Source organism: Carassius gibelio, chromosome B18 (genome assembly GCF_023724105.1).
Source record: "Carassius gibelio isolate Cgi1373 ecotype wild population from Czech Republic chromosome B18, carGib1.2-hapl.c, whole genome shotgun sequence".
Taxonomy (NCBI): Eukaryota; Metazoa; Chordata; class Actinopteri; order Cypriniformes; family Cyprinidae; genus Carassius; species Carassius gibelio.
Genome location: NC_068413.1, coordinates 20,890,730 through 20,904,600, shown reverse-complemented (window position 1 = coordinate 20,904,600; position 13,871 = coordinate 20,890,730). Strand labels below are relative to the sequence as shown.

The 13,871-nt window shown below is 37.3% G+C and overlaps 1 protein-coding gene across 4 annotated transcripts in view; it reads right to left on the bottom strand.

The window, feature by feature from the left end:
• bcl9l (bcl9 like) overlaps window positions 1-10,186 on the bottom strand; it is a 42,594-nt gene extending 32,408 nt beyond the window's left edge. For 2 of the 4 annotated variants that reach the window (XM_052581829.1, XM_052581830.1), the window contains exon 1: window positions 9,792-10,146. The gene's annotated coding sequence lies outside the window, so the exon portion shown is untranslated. Of the gene's footprint in view, window positions 1-9,791 lie in introns of all 4 variants that reach the window. The other 2 variants (XM_052581828.1, XM_052581831.1) reach the window with 2 other exon arrangements.
• Between the last annotated feature and the right edge of the window lie 3,685 nt (window positions 10,187-13,871).

Sequence of the window (13,871 nt, the reverse complement as noted above, 5' to 3'; positions counted from 1 at the left end):
TGATTACTTTTCTCAAAAGCCAATTTGGTAATTATGTATAATTACCGAAAGCTTCTCTTCCAGTATCCGAGAATCAGTTGGATACGTGCCCTCAAGCCAGGATATTTGCAAATGAAAACTAATCATAATCATGTTATAATAAACATGATAGGCATTTACAAATCAAAAAAGAAAAAGGAGGTCTAAATGACTTTTTTTTTTTTTTTTTTGCAAATATGGCAAGATAAGTATTTACATGATATTTCCAAAGTAATTACAATCAGCAAGATAAAATTTACCAAAAATATAAAATTATGCAAGAATGTTAATATCACAATGAATTTAATATACTTTTTATTTGGTAACTAAATTTCATAAATACTGTGTAATTACATAATGTGCGTATTTTTAAGTCTGCTTTAAGATCTGATTCAACTATTTCTTTGCATCATCAATGCGCATTACACTTTGCACATAATTTGCATCATATTTTTTTTTTAAAAAATGTGCATAAGTAATAATCAAATTTTATGTATATTAGTGCATGTAAATTAAAAATTTCTATAACTAGTTATTTTGTTCATTCTGTGAAAAACAGTGTGGAAAATATCCATTGATTATTTTTATAGCTGTTTAAAAGTAATCAAAGGGATTCCTTTTCCATAATGCCACCAAATGGAATTGCCAAAATTGGCCATAAAATGTTTTTAAGTGTACCAAACACTCAGACAGACGAACAGATCCACTGGTTGAGCCAGTGTTGCTGCATTGGCCTGGTAAGGATATTCTTTTTCTTACCCATATGCGAAAATGACTACAAAGTCTGTTAGGTAAACATGTACGCATTGGTTTGGGTGTATACAGAATGATCACATCGTAGAACAGAGTTTCTTGGAACACATACCATGTGACCCCCAAGAGAACTGAAAAACAGAGACAGAGAGAGAGAGAGAGACAGAGAGGAGAGAGAGGGCGGGCAGTACATGAAGCATAAACAGACTGTCATGGCCACAGAACAGCAGTGTGTGCAGCGACAGGCCAAGGCCCTCGGTGAGCTCTGCAGTCTCTTTCTCCATTTCATTCTCTGTCTGTAAAGACAGGGAAGAGCTCGGCTCACTTTGCACGGGGGTCAAGAGTTGTATCTTTTCCAACACACTCTGGGCCATCAGCCAACTAGAGCAAGGGGGAAAAAAAAAAGAGCAAATTGCAGTGGCAGCACAAACAGACAGGAGATGGTGAGAGAGACATGGAGGTACAGCCTCTGTTCTGTAGATCAAGTGTTCATCAGGAAAAAAAGAGAGAGAGATGTAGGAAAATGAGACATGCAAGTGAAAACTAGATTTGTACATCTTCTGAAGAAAATGTTTGCCTGTGTAAGAGTCGCTGCCAGAGTGCCAGGATGTTTCAGACGGTCAAAATAACCAACTGCAAAGTGTATATGATATTCTCGAATCTAGATATGCTGAATATACTTTGAAGTTTGGAAGTTTGTTTCAATCACACAAAAAATGGTACTTGGGTCATTAACACATAAGAGTGTCAAAGAAAGAAAGAAAGAAAGAAAGAAAGAAAATACTTTTAAAAGATTTCTAGCTAATGGGGAAGCTAAAATTTACATTTTTACAAATTTGTGGTCAGACTACATAACATTTCACAACAACAACAAAAAAAGCCAAATTATCTGATAATTATCTGATATTTTAGGAGACAGCAGTGATACTCTCTTTGACATGACTTTCTGTTTAATATATATATATATATATATATATATATATATATATATATATATATATATATATATATATATATTTTTTTTTTAGCCATTAAAATTATGTTCATCATTAAAGAGGTTTATTTAAGTCACTGAGTGTAGCTAAATACAAATGAATAGATCCAAAAGGGAAAAAAATCGTCATTGAGCCAATATCAACAAATCTCTTCCATTGGACATCATCCATCCACTTTATTATTATTATTGATATTTTGCAGATCTCAAGCTGTTTTTACATGATTCGAACAATTTGGTATTTGGAAGGACTGAATGGTCGATTGGAAATGAATGTTTTACCATGTTTTCATTCAAGTACTACCTCATTTTTGTGGTGCACAAGACTTTTAACCATTGCACCTTTTAATTCCAGTTGTTTTGAAAATCAAAATTAACGCCAACAATCATCATTACAGGGGAAAGAATACAGTAAACCTTCACTTATGAGAGGAACTGCACTTCATCACTGGCGCATAAAGCTAAATATTTAAGTTTTTAATTAAGCCAGTATACACACTCTCAGTCTCCGCAGCGCTGGCGGAACAAACTCAACAGGAATCTTGTACACACTCAGAGTCATTTCCATCCCACCTTAAATGTAGGGCAAAGTTCTAGCTCAATCCAGCCAAAGAGTTTGTACTAAAGGAAAAAAAGGCTTGCTGTGTTGACTGTGGAGTGTTCTGAGCCTCACAGCTGGGTGCTGTTGTTTTCAGCTTCTCGATATCACATTATTCTTTCATAGCTCACCTTAGTGCTGCGACTTGTAACTCATCTGGAAGCTCAGATCACCTGAGCAGATAAGAAACACTTTGTTCCAAACATCGGATCTTACTGTCCTTCCAACGCACTACAAACGGCCTTTAATAGACCCAAAACACAGATCTACAATTGACCAAACATTTCACTTTCCTCCTGCTTGACCTGTGATAAGACGGATTACGCCGTCGCCTCGTAAAACCATCGTAGTTTTTATGACCAGGTGATACTGTGGAGGTGTGTTAATGCTTATATGACATTACACAGAGCGGCAGTGGTTCTTGTTTTTAATATTCCTGATGTAAATATGCCTTCTCTGGATGCCTGTGCCTCCTCTTCCAAGAACATGAAAGCAGATGGTGGCACAGGGACAAACACAGAGGTGATCTGAAGTGTGGCATCATGCAGTCTCAGGTGAAAGGCCATATGTTAGGCTGTAAAAGGTTTGCACAGGCCAGCATGAAGAGGTCCGTTCTGGTTCTGCGGCAGAGGAAACTAAGTGGCTTTAGAATAGGGCATGGGTCAGCAACCTTACACCGCGTCTAAATCTGACACATGCAGACATGACTGTCCCCATTATAATCAACGGAGCTGGACTTTAGCCCATTCATGGATACTAGCATTACGAGACATTTTTACTAAAATGTATTATTTATATAAGGTCAAAATGGTTTATTAAGCATACCTTCAATGCTTTAACAGATAGTTCACCAGAATTTTTATTCTCCATCCAAGATGTAGATGACTTTGTTTGTTCAGCATAAAAGATTTTGAGAAATGTAGCATTACATCACTTGTTCACAAATGAAGCCTCTGCAGTGATTGGGTCGGATGCTAAAAAGAGCATTATTTTGTGTATTTGGTGTAATGTAATGCGTTTATGCGGTTTTACAAAGCTCGATGTTCTGAAAAGCGAGTTGTGCACTGATTGGCCTGCTATCCAGCACGTTGTGATTGGCCGAATACCTCAAGCGTGAGACGGAAACGTTATTCAAAACGAAGACAAAAACAATAAACCCATTAAAAAATGAGGCATTTGTTGCATCCAGTGGAGACATAATTACTGATTATAATGATTTGTACTGTCTTTTTACACATTGCCTTGTGTATCGCACCGCGTAATCATAAAACCATGTCTGCATTTGTGATCAGAGAAACGATAAACAACAAGCGCTACTCTACACTGCTCAAAACTCACGTTTGAATCGTCATGTGGCAAATTCTTTAAATATGAAAACATACTTACTGGCTGTGAGTCAGAGGCACCAGACTGTCCTTGCAAAGTTGGAACTGCCCCACTTTATAGAAACAGCCTTTGTGCACAGGCTTTATTGTAGGCTACTCTCAAGTAGGAAACAGTCCTCCTTAAAATGCGCAGAGCACACATCTGAATATTTAGGTTGAACTATTCTCGAACAGTGTTATAAATACAACTTAACCACTGATTTCTAGTTGTGTCCTCTTTTGGAAGATCAACCAAAGTAGTTTCGCTTTCACAACGAAACACAGCATCTCCACGTCACGGCAGCGACAAAAAAAAAACAACTATTTCTTTGTGTAAACATTTGTGCGGTGTTATGCAAATCTCCCCACACAGTGATGTAGACATGTGGGGGCGTGTTTAAAAAAAAAAGACATTTTAGGAGGGCGTGAACGAGTCTTAACTTTCATAAAGAATATTTCTTTGGGTTTGAGACTTTAGTCTTTGCAACTTTAGGAATCTTATCCAGTCAAGAAAAGCTTGTAACACTCCTCAAACAAACGAATGTCACAATTAATTTATATTTCCAAAGCTCTACATATTAAAAAAAGTAAAAAAGTTATTTATATTTAAATTATACATTATATATACAATTGCATTAAATGTAAATTATAATGGAATTAAATGTATAGAATTAACTATAATTAGAAATACAATTAAATTATTCAATGTTTTACAAAAATGTTGAGTGACTGAACTTTCTGAAATGGTATCCCATATGTGTCCAAAACAAGCAGACATTTCCATTTCTGTGTCATACAAGTGAAGTCAGATTTATAACGTTTCCCCACCTACTTTTCGGGTTGTTCTGATGCCCCTGTCTAGCGTTTGTGGTACTCCGTTAGTATCTAGCTTGTGTCAGTCAGTGATCTCACTTCCTGCTCCCCCCCATCATTTCCCCACTGTATCTTATACACAACATAGTCAAAAAGAATCTCAAGAATTCAAGCGCATTATCTGATAAATGTTCCTTCTGGCTAAAATGTGACATCACAATGCAGTCTAGTCTAGTTCCTTAGAGCAGTATCCTCTACTGTTTTCACAGAAGCAGAAGTGAATTGTAGGTTTGAACTTGAGGTCAACTCAGTGCACTCTAACCACACTCAGTTCCTCAGCAAAAGTGTCCAGGAAGAACATTTTTCTGTAACACATAAACCAGTGCATAAAGGCTTCTAAATTCAAACACAATTTATATGGAGCTTATTTTTTAAATACTGAAATAATTACTCTTATCCAGTTAAATACTTAAACAACGATAAATACTGAATTTCTAGGTCGATTCCCTTTGGAAAAAATGTGTAAACAATGTGACTATGTATGTTTAAGAACACCAACTAGCCTGGCACATTAATACTGACTGCATCAATGGTGTGGGGTTGAGACTATCTGCTTGTTTAACCAATGACAGATAGAGGGAGTGTTCCGAAACCAGTTTGCAGGGTTTTTTCAATGGCTGTACGGGAGAGGTCACGCAGAAAGCCCTTATATGGAAACGGTTTGGGTGTGTATTATGCCAATTAAATAACTGTATACACACAACACCTCATTAAGTACAATCTAGATTTGACAGTTTATAATGAGAGTAGGAACACATTTGCTTGCATACACACTTGTGGTGAATTCTACGGTGGGCGAGAGAGCTCAACTTAAAAAAAATACATGCAAATTGAAAAAACACCAGCAAATGAAGAAAACATCTTCATCAGTTTGACAACACAAGTGTTGCAAATCCTCACAACACATGCATATAACAAAACGCGCTGCAAATCATCACAACACATGCATATAACGAAACGCGCTGAAAATCCTCACAACACATGCATATAACGAAACGCGCTGAAAATCCTCACAACACATGCATATAACGAAACGCGCTGAAAATCCTCACAGCACATGCAAATTAAGAAACAATTAATGAAGCATTACAAATTTATTTTCATTAACCTTGAAATTATATTTAGCTTAGGATATTAAAGTTAACCATCTTAAGTAACGTTTTACATTTAATCATGTAATTATTCAGCTTATTTAGGCTAATAATATCCAAAAGATAAAGGAATCCTGCAATCAGGGTGTTGAAAAAAAAAAAAAACATCACCTTTCAGTTCACCAACAAATTTGCAGTGCGCTGAGCTCTCTCGGCCACCGTAGAATTCAACAAAGTTTGCATGAAAAACTTGACATCTCACATAAATTCAGTGACACACTGTATAACTGTATAAGATAAAGTCCAAAATAAAAAAAATAAAAATAACTTTAAAAAAAAATCATGTGCCAAGCTCTAAAAACACTGTTGCATTCGTATCACATGTTTTTTACTATACTTTTATTTGTTTACCATTTCAAAATAATAATAATATTTTAATCCTAAAAAATGTTATGTGCAGTTAACACAAAGTAATAAAGAAATACATTTTTCCATATACCATAAATGTATGCATGTGCACATCTTAATCCTCAAGTCTGTAAATATAATTTAATTATATAAGGAAAATTTGTAAAAAAAAAAAAAAATATATATATATATATATATATATATAAAAATACATTTCTCATTATGATATCAGGAGCGTTGTACCACCCTGACAGTTTTGACTTAATGCTCTCAAAAATGTATTTAAATTTAGAAATTAAGAATGTGCATCAGAGAAGAAGAGTATTCAAGTCACGGTATGTATGAACTATATTTTTTTCAGAGTAAACTAGATGGAATTGCTGTCGTGTGATGATGTAATAGTACAATTATCTGTAAATGAGGACTGAAGTCTTGTCTCAAAGCAAAAAGATGTTGGGTAAACATCTACCAATGCACTATAATGTCTGTGTGGTACTGTCCCTCCAGTGCGACTATGCCAAGGCTAAAGGGTAAAGGGTCAGACATGTGCAGGTGAATTTTTTAAACAAAACCAGCACACTCGCCATTCACAGAGGATGCGCCAACACCTCAATTTGAGACTGACGTCACATCTCCCTCATCTCTGTGACATTACAACTGGAGCTTTAACACTATAGATTCAGATCCCTCGAGCGGTTCGCTCTGAAACACTCGCTGATGTCTGCGAGGTGTTGAGCCAATGTGGGCCAGAGCACGCTGTGAGCCTTGAGCCTCAAAGACAATTCGGATCAAGTTGCAAACTCTGTGAGCTCCTAAAAATAGCGTGGTAGGATATCACGCTCACAGCACTAGCTAATGGCCTGTGTGGCCAGTGGGCTAAAGAGCAGCCAAACACTGCCAGAAATACACTTCACACATTCTCTCTCTCTCCGCTCACACTGCTGACTACTTCTGACGGTCTGTCGGGTTCTTATGATGGAGAAAAAATGGGGAAAAGATATGTTTCATTGAAACGGACCTCTGTGCCAAAACTATCAGGAGAAACCGCAAGATTATCAGCTCTGTCTGATCTGGGGTCAGCTCATAGTATCACTATCTCTGCCTCTATCACACACACCACTAACTTAATCAGCTTGCGTCACTGAGGCCCTGGAGATCTGACAGGAAAAAGAGAATTAGGGAACATGGGTAGCACCCTTTAGTGAGGGGTTTGAATGGGACGCAAACGGTTACTCAAATATAAAGAATGAAGGCGATTTTATTTCTTAATACACACTCCTGATTCAGAGGAGCACATTATTTCAAATTGAAAAATAATCAAAGAAATGATTGTGCTCGGCCTCTGAAGCTACTAACCTTTTTGTGTGACGTCATCAAGCCCCAACTTTCACAATCCAATCAATTTACAATCTTTGATTAAATCAATACCCAAAGTGCACTTTTCTCACCAAATAACCCATTTTACTCAGGAACATTTCAACCCAAAAATGAATATTTTGTGATCGCTTGCTCATCCAATCCTGCATGACCATCTTCACATCTCATACTTTTAACACCCATGGCATCTTTTCATTGGAGAAAAGGTTCTTTACAGTGGAACAAGGTTCTTTCAAATTATAAAAATGTTCTTTTAACATGGGGGGGGAGGGCTTTCAAAAGCTTTATTTTTCAGGAATGTTCCCTACATATAACAGAAGGTATTTTACAGACGTCCCAAGCACTCATTTCCACACAATGAAAGTAAATGGATGTAGTTGGAAAGCAAATGGGAATGTAGTGCACCGGTCTTAGTTTTAGTGTTATATTTGGAGCTCAACAGGCCCGTCCAATTCTGCAGAATAACTGTGCTCCGAAGTTGACCATGGTTGAATTATTCCTCCAAAACCATTAGTTGTCATGCCAGCATCAAAAAAGCTTGCGTTCAGGGTAAATCTGAATATATAATCTTTAAAAGGTCATCAGATTGTTTTAGATTCGCCAATAAATCAATCATGTGATTTTCCACAACAATATCCGATAATATACTGAGGTGAATTATGCTAGCTACAGTGATGCCAAAAAACACTTGGCCCCTTTAAAAACATTTTACATTTACTCCATTAGACACAAAATACATTGTTTTCTCTTAAACTAGAACTAAAATTCACTAAATCAGTTTGCAAGTACTGAAAATTAAAGTCAGTTCCCCTCAAGATCACACAGGTGTCCTAGCAGAATAATGTTAAGAAACCCAAATGACTGAATTTTTTCCATGAAACATGTCCTGGCCACTTTTTTCAGTAGGATTAATAGAACTGGGGCGGTCAAGAGCATAAATTACTTTTTTTTTTTTTTTTTATAACATCTATGAAAGTGTCCTGTACAACTAGGCCTTCTGAAACCATACATGACAGCTAACAGAACAAATATATAGTCATTGACTTCTGTCTTGACTCTTCTTTGCATGTTCACAAAAGTTCACTAGAGAAAATGTCTGGTTTATGAATGAAATTATCTTTTCAATCAATCTGTTGATCCATTTCAGAAAACCAGTTTGAATGATTCATTCAATAATTTGACTAACGCGGTTCTTGATTTCAGTTCACTGACTTAATGATTCAATCACAGCAGTTAACAGCTCATTGGAGTTCAATTTCAGTCTGCTCCTCAGAAAGAGCTGTAATATGCCTTTGGAATATCATATCAAACACTTCTATGATACTTTGGCCTCATTTTTTAAGCTTGAAAGCTAATCCCCATTCATAGTCACGTCACGAAAAAGGAGCAACCTGTAAATTCCTCAAAAATTCTCCTTCCGTGTTCCACGAAAGAAAGCAAGCACACAGGTTTCTAACGGCATGATGTTAAGTAAAGAACTTCCAATTTAACTAAGAACATGTTCTATTCAAGTTTGACAAGAGAACATGTGTAAATAATCTTAAGTATTCATTCTGAAGTGCATTTTATCATTTAAAACATGCCAAACACACTTCCTGTAATGTTTTGCTTACAAACTCTGCTTGTGTGCCATCTTTGTTTACAGTAAATGCCTCTTGGATTGAGATGGGGTTTTTTTAGTGTGTGATGCAAGGACATTCAAACATTCAAGTCTGTTGAATGTGTGCACAATATTCAAATTTCAAAGAGAAACTAATGTCCTGTAGGCCTACGCATGCCCTGTCAGCTGCAGCACACTTTTGTAAAAAGCCCATCTTTAATGCTGACGGGATTACTAGAGACAACCGCTTCTTTCCACTGACTTCATGAACGTGAGGGTGAGCAGTGACCACATTCACCGTCACATTCTTCAAGTGCCTGCCTCTTTCTGCCAATCAGTCGCGACATTGTTACTGCCTAGCTCGTTTTCCTCAATCTAGAGCTTTAAACGACCATCTAAACGCCCTAACTCACTCTTAAACAGCAGCTACAAGTCTTTACTGGCTTTTCGTGTCTTTTTACGGTCACATGGAGACGGGCCCGACGTTACTCCGAGCCTATCGTCAGCTCATTAGCATCCATTGCATTGAAGAGAGGCAGTTAGCAGGCGAGGCTAACTCCAGGATCCCCTACAGCTGCTGCTGTGACTGCGAGTTCAGCGCCGGAGCGCCACGCTACAGACGCGCCGCGATACACGCAGCCAACTGATGGTCTGATGCTTCGGCGTTTAGTACGCGCCGAGCTTGTGTGGATGCGTGAGCGCGGAGCTTGCCTACCCCATTCCAGCGTGCGTCTGCGAGCGGAGGCCGATGTCAAGAGTGACGGCCAGCCGACATCACCCGAAGTGTCCGCCGCCACTGCGCAAGATCCTCCTCGGCTGTGTTGAGCGACCAACGCGATGTCCCGAAGGAAAGCCGCTGGTTAAATATCAGATGCTTCAAAATGTTGCTTGGCTTCGGCTCCGAGCGGAAGACGAGTTCCGGGGAAGACGGCAGATCATGACTCCGCTGTTGGAGACGCTGTCTGCATATTCCAGCCCGTAGTGTAGAGGTAGCAGAAGGCGCTCAGACAGACAGCAGCTCTCGCGCTCATTACTCAACTCACTGTACACACATATGAGTGACACGCACGCACGCACGCTCTCTCACCCAGAGCTATATCAGGACTGTTTCCTGCTGTTTCAGTGAGCTCCTCTCATATTAGATCATAATCATACACCATCGTCTAATAAGCACACATTTTCATATTAAAATAAAAAATAGTATCCACAATATCATAGATTTTTATAAATTATTATAAAAATGATAGTTTACAAAGGGTTTTACTGAGATATATATATATATATATATATATATATATATATATATATATGATTGCACATGCAAACAAAATCAAAAATGAATACAGAACAACATTATATATATATATATATATATATATATATATATATATATATATACACACACACACACACACACACACATACATACATACGTACACACAGGTGTATCTCAATAAATTAGAATGTCATGGAAAAGGTTATTTATTTCAGTAATTCAACTCAAACTGTGAAACTTGTGTATTAAATAAATTCATTGCACACAGACTGTAGTAGTTTCCGTCTTTGGTTCTTTTAATTATGATGATTTTGGCTCACATTTAACAAAAACCCGCCAACTCAACAAATTGGAATATGGTGACATGCCAATCAGCTAATTAACTTAAAACACCTGCAAAGGTTTCCTGAACTTTCAAAATGATCTATCAGTTTGGTTCACATGGCTACACAATCATGGGGAAGACTGCTGACCTGACAGTTGTACAGAAAGACAACTTTCACAAGGAGGGTAAGCCACAAACATTCGTTGCCAAATAAGCTGGCTGTTCACAGAGTGCTGTATCCAAGCATGTTAACAGAAAGTTGAGTGGAAGAAACAAAAATTGGAAGAAAATGATGCACAATCAACCGAAAGAACTGCAGCCTTATGAGGATTGTCAAGCAAAATTATTCAAGAATTGGATGAACTTCACAAGGAATGGACTGAGGCTGGGGTCAAGGCATCAAGACCCATCAAACACAGACGTGTCAAGGAATTTGCTGAACCACAGACAACCTCCGAGGCGTCTTACCTGGGCTAAGGAGAAGAAGAACTGGACTGTTGTCCAGTGGTCCGAATTCCTCTTTTCAGATGAGAGCAAGTTTTGTATTTCATTTGGAAACCAAGGTCGTAGAGTCTGGAGGAAAGGTGGAGAAGCTCATAGCCCAAGTTGCTTGAATTCCAGTTTTACATTTCCACAGTCTGTGGTGACTTGGGGTGCAATGTCATCTGCTGGTGTTGGTCCATTGTGTTTTTTGAAAACTAGAGTCACAGCACTCGTTTACCAAGAAATGTTGGAGCACTTTATGCTTCCTTCTGCTGACCAGCTTTTTGAAGATGCTGATTTCATTTTCCAGCAGGCTTTGGCACCTGCCCACATTGCCAAAAGCACCGAAAGTTTTTTAAATTACCACGTTGTTGGTATGCTTGATTGACCAGCAAACTCACCAGACCTGAACCCCAGAGAGAATCTATGGGCTATTGTCAAGAAGACAATGAGAAATAAGAGACCAAACAATGCAGATGAGCTGAAGGCCACTGCCAAAGAAACCTGGGCTTCCACACCACCTCAGCAGTGCCACAAACTGATCACCTCCATGCCACGCCAAATTGAGGCAGTAATTAAAGCAAAATGAGCCCCTACCCAGTATTGAGTACATGTACAGTAAATGAATATACTTGCCAGAAGTATTGGTTTTATGAAGTATTCTAATTTGTTGAGATCGTGAATGGTGGGTTTTTGTTAAATGTGAGCCAAAATCATCACAATTAAAAGAACCAAAGATTTAAACTACTGCAGTCTGTGCGCATTGAATTTATTTAATATATGAGTTTCACAATTTGAGTTGAATTACTGTAATAAATTAACCTTTCTCCGGCATTCTAATCTATTGAACTGCACCTGTGTATGTATGTATATATATATATATATATATATATATATATATATATATGTATGTATGTGTGTGTGTGTGTGTGTGTGTGTGTGTGTGTATATATATATATTAGTGCTGTCAAAATTAGCGCGTTAACGCATTCGATTAATTTGAAATATTTAACGCGTTAAAAAAAAATAACGCAATTAACGCGGTTGCAGTTTTTTTTATTTCCAGTTGTGGCCTATGTGTGTTCAACGTGCAAAGAAATATGGATAAGACCAAGGAAGGACTTTTAGACGGAAAGTTTCAGTATAAAACTCTGCCGGATTACTCTTCAGTCTGCCACAAGAAACATTACTCTTCATTTAGTCTGCCACAAGAAACAGCAACATTAAAATCATGAACTCAAATGTCATTGTTTAAAAAAAAAAAAAAAAAAAAAAAAAACAATGACTGTAACAGTGCGTAAATCAGACCTTTCTGTAACGCTAACGTTAATAAGCTTAAACGAAAATAATGAAATAATTGTGTAGCGGAGTATTTTTTGTACACAGTGCCGCGAACTGTCAATCACTCCTGTACGCGTGCATCACTGTCCTCCTCAGCTGCAGCAACTTGCGCTCTCTCTCTTCATCAAGCTTTAAAACAAAAAGGGGACAAAAAGATCATATTGTCTTTGTGCATAGGCTATAGATTAATTAGATAAATGAATATCTAAATTTGTGCCTTGCCGTCTACGGTATTTTTTTAGAACTTAGAAAAAAGATGCTGCAGCCAATGAACAGCCAGCGGGGGATCGACTCAACCTCCGCAGACAGTTTTTAATGTTTATCAGACAATAAATACTCAAGATTTTGCTTTAGTATAACTCACAACGAGTTTCACACACCTTCTCCGGCCACGTTGAGTTGTTGACACTTAGCAGTGGGAAAAGCGACACATGCGCTATTCACTTGTATAACTTAAGGGTGAATGGGTAATGTAGTTTCTGCTCTGGGTGGGATTAATTAGGAAGCTTGCATTGTGAAGGGCGCTCTGAAAATCGGCAGTGCAGGTAAAAGATTAAAACCTCTATTAAAACAGATGTCCAAATGAGCGTACCGGTACGCTACAAGCACGTTCTGGGCGCACTGAGAGGTGGCGGTACGCTCAAGAGCTATATTTGGAAGTGGCGGTACTGAGTACTGGTGCATACCGGCCCACTTAAAGCACTGGCAATGACTATACTTTGGAATTTTTTGCAGTCCACTTAGAATTCAACATGGAAATCATTTTTGTTTTTTATTGGCATTGATTGTTTTGAAATTCAAATGGTACTTACATGCCTGTGTTTTTATTTCTGTAATAAATATGGCTTTCAAGCCAACAGTTAATTTGGAGGATATTGATGGTTTATTGCAGGTATGTTGTTTACATGAGAAAATCTGTGTTACAAGTTAAACAAAAATTCCAATAAACAATAATATTTTGAATTTAAATAGTTTCTTTGTCTTGAGTTTACATTAATTATTTACATTTTACATTTACATATCCAAAAAGTTTCAGTCTTTTAATTGCGATTAATCGCGATTAATTTTTAAAAATTGTGCGATTAATTAGTTAATTTTTTTTAATCGATTGACAGCACTAATATATATATATATATATATATGATTGCACATGCAAACAAAATCAAAAAGAAAAATAATATTCAATGCAGCAGTGTTTATCCCGTAGTAAATGTAGTAAACAAGTCATTACTATATAATTGTTATGTCTTACTTAGGTCCATGAATTGTTTTGTCTATCATTTCAACAATTTGCCAATCACACCTTTCAAATAGCCATGATCATTTAAGACAGATAAAATATGGCCTTACTTTTATTAAAATATGTTTTT